The sequence below is a fragment of the Heliangelus exortis genome, chromosome 6 (assembly GCF_036169615.1).
Source record: "Heliangelus exortis chromosome 6, bHelExo1.hap1, whole genome shotgun sequence".
NCBI classification, from domain to species: Eukaryota; Metazoa; Chordata; class Aves; order Apodiformes; family Trochilidae; genus Heliangelus; species Heliangelus exortis.
The window spans coordinates 23,037,931-23,044,328 of record NC_092427.1 but is presented as its reverse complement, the minus strand read 5'-3'; the positions used below and the strand labels follow the sequence as shown (position 1 = coordinate 23,044,328).

The 6,398-nt window shown below is 40.7% G+C and overlaps 1 long non-coding RNA gene across 1 annotated transcript; it reads left to right on the top strand.

Annotated features, from left to right (window-relative positions):
• Positions 1-4,585: 4,585 nt before the first annotated feature.
• LOC139797620 (uncharacterized) lies at positions 4,586-6,020 on the top strand. Its single transcript, XR_011726530.1, has 2 exons — positions 4,586-4,636; positions 5,431-6,020. It is a non-coding gene; the product is annotated as an uncharacterized lncRNA (long non-coding RNA).
• The last annotated feature ends 378 nt before the right edge of the window (positions 6,021-6,398 follow it).

The window sequence follows — 6,398 nt, the reverse complement described above, 5'->3', positions numbered from 1 at the left end:
CACTAAGCACAATCCTCCAGTTAGTCCATCTGTTAATTTCTTATAATTTTTTTTTTTTTTTTTTTTTTTTTTTCCCCCAGCTGTGTTGGAGAAAGACTTTTTCCAGTTTTCTTCTGGCTCTAAGTAAATGATGTCAAGTCTGCTGCAGCAAAAGTACTTTTTAATTTTTTTTAATTTAGCTTTGATTCTTCAAGTGATTTTTCAGGATTATTTTTGCATGTGATTTTAATGTTTGGTTATGATGATACACCTGAATATCTAGCTCAGTGAATGTTTTTAACATTCTGTATTTCATATACTGCTCCTCTTGAAAAAAATCAACCTCAATATATTTTTGGCTGAATTCGGGCTGTTTTCCTCAAGAATCAAATTAATATTTTATTTCTTTGCTACCCTCACGCGACAAACGCATTGGTTGCTGTTTCCTTTACTAAATATCCCTTTCTTTTCTAGATCATTTTCAACTGAAAATGGTACTTTCAGTGTTACCCATCTGCTGCTTGACTTCCGTCCGCAGCTCGGTTCTGCTGCTGGTTCAAACACCAGTGGCGCGGACAGGTTGAGGATCTCAAGCCATCAGCTCGCAGCGCTCCCTGCACCCCCAGGAATTACGATAAATCCATAAACCGACATGAAGCAGTCAGATTAGGATCCGGATCACTGCAGTATGTTTAAATGTGGGCTTCTGGCTGGAGTCACGCCGCCCGTGGGAGCGGTGGGGTGGAGGGGGGGGGCACGGCCGGGCCAGGAGCTCCATCTCCCGGCGGTGGGAAAGCAGCCGGGTTGAGCCCGCCCCCCAGCCCGGTTCCGTTCCAGTCTGGGCGCTGGGAAAATGGATCCCCTCGGCTTGGGGGTGCCCGAACCGTTCCCGCATCGCAGCGGTAGGGACACTGGGAGTATCCGGTCTGGGTTTTAAAGCTGGGGAGCTGAACACAGAGCAAGTTCGGGAAGGTCTGGGGCAGGAGCACGTTTTCCTCCCGTGTTGGGTAAGTTTCTCAGAGATAAGCTGTGTACTGAGCCTGAAAACCACGTTGTAAAATTTGAAGTTTCCTAAATCTAAAGGAGTGGCTGAGGTTAAGTTTAGGATCTGCGAAAACAGGTGTTGCAGAAGCAGGTTTTCTGCTGGATTTTGCAAAGCCATGAATGAGATTGGTTCAGGCGTGTGAATGGCTGGTTGGTACATGCAGAGGAGCCATAGGTGTTTAAGATCTTGTAGTCTGACAGTTAAAACTCAATCTAGGGTTTGGAACAGATATTTTGGAGGCATCTCTTGTGTTATATGTGGTACGGCTCCCTGAAATAAAGTGAAGGCACATCTGAAGACATTTAATGGTCTTATTCAAACTAGCTGGGCAACAGGGCAGTTAAAGTCAAGTTTAGGAAAATCAAATCCCAGCAGCAGTTTCCTGGGGTGACTCCAGAGGTCACCACAGACCTCCAAGACAGTCACACAGGAAGGGATTTGAATGCCTTTATTCCTAATTTCCAGGCAAGTCTTGTGTTCATTTTTATGGGGTTACAGTTGTAGTTGCAGGTAGGATTAGAGGGACATGAAATACTGACAAGCAGATTTCTCTACCTCTTTTCTAGAATAGCCTGAGGCAAGTTCAAAGCTGAATTTGAATGTCTTATTTTTACTTTACAGGAATAGGTGGTCTTGAGATTTCTTGAAGACTAAGAGCAACACAGTTAAGATAGTAAGGTTTACAGAGGTATCTTTCCTGCTGTGTTTGGTGAAGTCCTTGCCCAATTAGGGTTAACAAATATGAACCCATTCATGATATTTAGGAGTTTAAAATCTAAATTCCTATTTAAAGTGTTCCCTTATTAACTGGAATAGAATTAATTTTATTTTCTGGAAGTACTAATGTTATCTTGCCTCAACATAATGTATCTTGGCACTTGGAAAAAGGCCTATGCCTCACACAGATTGACAGAGATTTTAAAAAACTTTCAAAATTAAACTGTTTTCAATTATATTTTAAAAATCTTTCAAAATTATACAGTTTTCATTTATATGCCAACAAGATTTTTAAATGTTCACTCCCGCAGTTCATGTACTAATTTGGGATTTTTCCCATACGTGATATTTTCAATGTTGACACTTGGTGGTGCTGCAGTTAATAGTTTCATATTTTTCTTTATCTGTTTCTCTGCTGTGGCTGGTTTGTTCCTCTACTTCTTTTGCAGATACTGCTTGGGCAGTTGAAGCCTCTGAGTAAAACATTTTTCACATTCATGAGGAACCATGAGCCATCTTTCAGCAATTATTATTATTAAACATTATTAATAATAATAATAGAGCAGCCACCTTTTTGGTGCATGTTTCCTTACAGAATGTATAAGCATCATTCTAGTGAGACTGCAAATACAGTCATGGTCCAGTAATTATAAGGACCATGACTGGGGGATGTTCTGAAAGGGATCTTGAGAGGGCTTGGAGCTCCATGCAGGAGCAAAGATAGCTGGAGGGCTGCCCAAACTCCTCCTGCATACCAGTGTAGGCTTTATGGGAATGCCTTAATTGCTTTTTATGTGTTTCTTCATACATGTCTCCTACGTGGGATCTTTGCCTAAGTAAAGATGAGATATGAGGCACATGGTGTTTGGATGTTCCAGGCTCATAGGCAAAAAAATGGTTATATCTCTCTGCCTGTGGGTAGAGGAAGAGAGATCCTTGCTTATCCCAGCATTCCTCAGGGTATCATCTAAATGGACAGGTGCCAGAGGAAGTGTAGAAGACAAGAGGAGCTGTGTGGATGTCCTGCTTCACTGCTTGGCTCTGAGAGTCTCCAGGTTTTCCCCCGGGCACCCCAGAAACTTGGCATGCCCATTGGGTTTCCCCCCCAAGAGCCTTTAGAGATGTTCATAGCATTAAAGCAGGCATTGAAGGTGATCCTGCCTGATCATCAGCAAGGTTTTCCTGCTGCAAAGGAGGTGCATTCCTGTGTGGGAGGTGGGTAATGCTGTGATGAGAAGCTGTGTCTCACTCTCACTGGCTCAGCTGTCTCTCCGTACAGCAACAGCCTCAGTTTCAGGCAGGAAATAACCTGTAGGGACAAATGATCTTAATTATTAGGACAAAGGTTACGTGTTTAAGTGCATGTTCTTGGTAATAATACAAACAAAAAAACCTATAAAATATGTTGCTGTAATTAAATTAAATCTGTTCTTTCCTCCCCAGAGATTTCTCTTTAAAGCTAATTTATTATTTAATTGGTTGATTGGTACTGAGACCCAAAAATGTTGCAGTTCACACAGGATAAGCATGAGCAATATGAATATTATGGGTGTCCTGGGAAGTGGTTAGGTTACAGTCTGTGAAAAACAATGCTCTAGCTGACCAAATGCAGTAGGGAACATACACACATAAAAGAAATAAGGTGAAGAAGCAAAACAAAAATGCTCCTAAAGAAACAACAGAGGCACTAAACTGATGTGGAAAAATTGCCTTTCTAGGCAGTAAGGTAAGTTCTTACTTGGTGGTACTGTGTCGTGAAAGCCTCAAAACATATGGTAGAGTTAATTTTGGTTTTGAACACATGTTTTAATGCTTTTTAATGCTTTTTAACATGCAAGCTTCATATTTCATTGGTACTGGTAGATAAAAGTGAGCTGCTTGTCACATCCCACTGCTTCACAGGGGCTGATTTTGTATGTGTGGACTTCAGGATTGGGACAGATGGAGAGAATTATACGCCTGCAGGAAAAAGATGCCCATTTTCAGATCATGAATGGGAGAAATTAGAACATATACCACTTATTCAGTCTCTTTAAAAAAAAAAAAAAAGAAAAGAAAAAAAAGGCAAAAAAAAAAGGCTGGAAGCACCCTACATTATCTGAACAGAATATTCTTTTCCAGAACAAAAACGTGTTTGTTTCTTTCTTTTTTCTTGTTTTTTTGTAGCTGTAATTCTCTCTGTTGATATCCAAAGACTGGATACATTTTCGAGTAGAAGAATTTTTGTTTAACCTTTGCCTGTGGAATAAAGTTTGTTTTCCTTTGCACCCTGAGGTCTGTCCTTTATACCAAAGGATTCTATTACATGTGATTTTCCCCTGGAAATTAGAGAGCAACCATGCCTCTTCTGGGAAGTGAGAGAATAAAACCTACTCTGTCTGACAGAGATCTTTCAAAAAGATTTTGCTGAACTCTTCTTCAGAAATGTGCTCCTGTTTATTTCATATCAGCTCCAAAGTCAGTGTCAAACGTTCCTTCAAATCTCTTATTTTAGCCTACAATATACCTGGTAACTTGTAAATCATTAATTTACAGATGCATGTTTACAGACGCGCTTGCATATCCTGTTGCTCCTGCTGAAACTCACCACAGCATGGGAAAAATCCGTAAGGATTTTGCCACAGTTGTCTTAGAACCTGTTTTTCAGACTACTTCCAGCTCTTTTGCAGAAAGATTGTTTTTTAAAATGTACTTTCTATTCATAGAGATATGTGTAACTGTTGAGCCCAGGTGCATAAGCATTTCTTTCTTCTTCTAATGAGTGGTCCATTTAGTCCTGTCAGAATCAGATTTGCTTTAGACACTTCTTGTTTTCATCTCCCAGGGCTGACTGCAAAGGGAGAGGAAGCCACAAAGCATGTGAAGAAAACTCAGCAATAGTTCCCTGTATCCCAGGTACCCTCTGCATACTTGTCTTATCCCAAAACAAGCAGCTCAGACAAGGATCTTACTTGAGCCAGAGCCCTGAGATGGCCAAGGTGTTTCTGCATCTTCCTGGTGCTGGTCCTGTCTTGGTCAGGTGTGCTCTGGAGAGAGCTTGCACCTCCACCTGGGTTTGGCTGCAGGCAGATGAGGCATTTGTCTTGTTTTTCATTACTGCTCATCACTGAATTGTAATTAAAAATATTTGGGAAGAAGGTAAAGACTGCATGGTTTTATAGCTGAGAAAGTAAAAACTGTATTAGAAATAGAATTTTATCAGCCAGGTGCTTCCACACTGACCCTATTTGTGACTGCAGCTCTAGCCTCTTTCTTTCTCCCACAAAAATAAAATAATAGGTGTGGGACATAAGGTCTTTTTTCTTGCTGCTGTTGTCTATTTCTTTTTAGATGTGTAAGGCTTTTTAAATGTAGTTTCCAGCCTAGTCCCATGATTTATACAAGAAGTGCTCAGTGCATACCAGTGTCAGAATTGGTTTTCAAAAATCACTGCACATGAATACATATAAGTGTCTTTTTAAAATACCCTGCTCCTCAAGACTTCACTTGTATTGCTTTATACATAATATAAAGCTCCTAACAAGGGCTGGAAATAAAGAAATTGACAGATATGGCTCAGCTTACAATGTTTGTCTCTTCCAGTGAGGGGTAAGATACTGCCAGGGCAGTGCGAGTGTTCACAGAGGCTCAGTCTTTTAATAGCAGCACCATTATTTTTCATATTTAAACTTTTTTTTTTTTTTTTTAAGATCTTCTGTTTACCTGCATACCTGTAACTTAAAATCTGACTTTCCAAGGCAGTGACTGACAGCCTGTGGGACACAGGCTTTCCATCAAACAGCAAAAGAACACCAGTAACAGGAAGATTCCTGCAGATCATGGAAACTTTCCCCTATATATTCAAATTCAAAAAGCCTACATGATGAGCTGTCAAAGCCTTGACAGAAGGACCTATTTCTGTATCTCATTTTGTTTAATGTTCCCAGGGAGAGCTCAGCTGCAGTCAGAGGCAGTGTCTGGCCAGGTGCAGGCAGCGTGAGGAAGTCTGAGTGGCTCTGGACAGGAATGTACATCTCGTGCTGAGAGCTCTCCAGCCTTTCAAAAAAGGTTAAACAGTCATTAAAACTCGTCTGGGTGCTGCTGACCAGCAGTGAGGAGGTTTCAACAGAAAACATTCCTTCTGGAAGTTGTTTTGTTTGGTTATTTTTGGTTTAGCTCTCATTTGCAGGCTGCTAAAATGCACAAAGGGATTGTAGCCAGATGCTTTGTCTGTGCTTTGTGCTCTGGCTGAACCTTGTAAACAGGCTATAACCCTCAAAATAAATTTTGGTTTGCTTATCGTGGGCCTCTTTTTTTTTTTTTTTTCCCCTCCAGCTGCGCAAGGCTTAAGACTATTGTTTGTTGAAACAAAAATTTATATTTTCCCTGCCCCCCTATTTCCTTCACTTTTTAGGATAAAAATTGTGCAATTACTTCTTAGTTTAAATTTTGCTTTTTTAAACTGTAAACAGCAAAAAACAGTTCTGCAAATGCCTAAACTTTTAGGGTATGCACCTTTTTCTACAGTAAAGCAGTATGATAACTGAGCTGGCTCAGAGCCTGCTGCTCCAATGTAAAGGTACCTGATCCCTTATCTTTTGCTGGCTGTTCACTGCTGACAGAGTTGTCTTTGGGAAAATTCACACTCTGGGGAGAAGAGAGCCTGGGAACACCTTCC